The following is a 1725-nucleotide window of genomic DNA, read 5'->3' on the forward strand; positions in this document are numbered from 1 at the left end:
CGAATTCGATGGCTTCCAAATTTTCTTCTCTGCACTCTCAGACGCTCAACTCGAAAGAATCTTTTAGATCCCCCGACAAACACTCGACTCAGGTTATCTATTATCGTAATCTTCCTACGGGATTTTTTTTAACTGCGTTGCGTTAACGAATAACGTGATAACATCACGTTTCTCTCAACGCCTTTCAACGTTCTACAACTTTTATTCTTTGCAAATCCCTGTCTCTATATGATAAACGCTGGTTATCCGCGGAAGGAGCGAGGACAACGAAGTGTTACTCGATGATCAAAGACAGGAAGATCCTGGTACGCGATAACGTTACTAATTTCCAATTACGATATGTGTGATTACGTAACACCTGCTGTCTGCATAATGCGTTATCGATCCGCGCATTGATCGCATAAATATAAATCGAAGGGAATGGAATCGCTCGAAACTCATGCAACTATCCGCAGGTGTTTAAAATCGTGTTTCTACACCGCCAACGTAACGTCACGCCAGTCGAATCGAAAAATTATTACTAGACAGAGAAGGTGAACAAAACGAGTAAGAAGCACCGATTGAATAATACTCATAACGATCGTATCTCTTGGTTTTTGCCTGTCTTTATATTTTAGAGCTTAAATGTATAAAATATAATCGTATCGATATCGTCCACGATTAAAGCCATCCATGCGCCATCGACGAGGAACGAACGATTATATTTTATCATTTACGCGAATCCTTCTCTTCTCTTCTTTCTCTATTTACGCCCCTCGCCTTGCTTCGTACCGCCGATGATTCACAATTCGATGCACCTGAACAGCTGGAACGTCGCAGATTTTTCCGTACGATAACAAACGTGTTTTTGATGGCCTGCTTTAAACCGTGACGATCGCCATGGCGTGCATCAATTGTCGAATGATGTAGTGCGACGATACTCCTACGCAACTTTTTTTTACGCTGTTTTTTCCTCTATTTTTTCTTCCTGTGTGTTATCACATGATCATAAGATACCTGTATAGAAGATGCAAAGAGTCTGTGAAGAATTTACAGATATTTAAGATTATCATAATGATTAAGCAAAAGCTAAGACGCAAAATATTGCTCAAGATGTAATTATGTAATATTTACCCAATTTCTAGAAGACTGTTTATATCTTGTTGTTATTCTTGATATGGAGATAAATATAGTATACTTTATTAAGACCTAGATAAAAGACTTTTTTCTCGTTTCTCTTCTCCTACTTAATCACTAAGAGTTATATAACGTTTATTCGATAATTCTGCTTCTCCTGACCTTTCCACAAATGGTTGTTTATATCTCGACATTCTTGGTACTTTTGATCAAATTTTAATAACAGTACTTTACTCGTCAGAAGTAAATAAAAAAGCTCTAAGTAGAAGCAAGGATTTACTTACCTTTCCTTTCTCGAATCTCAGTTAGCAATGTTGTTCCTCTTGAAAGATTTTCCAAGTTTCCAAGGCAATTCCCACGCTGATAACATTGTATATATTTCAAGTATCGTGAACCACAGGAACTTGTTGAGGCAAAGGTGAAAATGTCAAACGATGGTTCGAGTCGTTCGAGGAAGTCGCTGATACGTGCATGTGGTCGGATGGGCAGAAGGCAGTCTACGCCAGGAAGCTGCTGAAGGGATCAGCGAAAATATTTGCGAGCTTCGAGTGTCATGCCAGCACTTGACATGAGTTGAAGAGGGGGCTAGTGAAAGAATTTTCGAGGAAA

At 39.1% G+C, this 1725-nt stretch overlaps 1 long non-coding RNA gene across 2 annotated transcripts; it reads right to left on the reverse strand.

Annotated features, from left to right (window-relative positions):
• Positions 1–622: 622 nt before the first annotated feature.
• Positions 623–1469, reverse strand: LOC117239993. 2 transcript variants are annotated; one of them, XR_004494606.1, is made up of 3 exons: positions 1401–1469; positions 1114–1318; positions 623–1018 (listed from the first exon to the last, which is right to left on the reverse strand). It is a non-coding gene; the product is annotated as an uncharacterized LOC117239993 (long non-coding RNA). The 2 variants fall into 2 exon arrangements; XR_004494605.1 differs by having other exon boundaries at positions 623–1318.
• Between the last annotated feature and the right edge of the window lie 256 nt (positions 1470–1725).

Source organism: Bombus vosnesenskii, unplaced genomic scaffold (genome assembly GCF_011952255.1).
Source record: "Bombus vosnesenskii isolate JDL3184/JDL3185 unplaced genomic scaffold, Bvos_JDL3184-5_v1.1 scf7180000014530, whole genome shotgun sequence".
Classification (NCBI taxonomy): Eukaryota; Metazoa; Arthropoda; class Insecta; order Hymenoptera; family Apidae; genus Bombus; species Bombus vosnesenskii.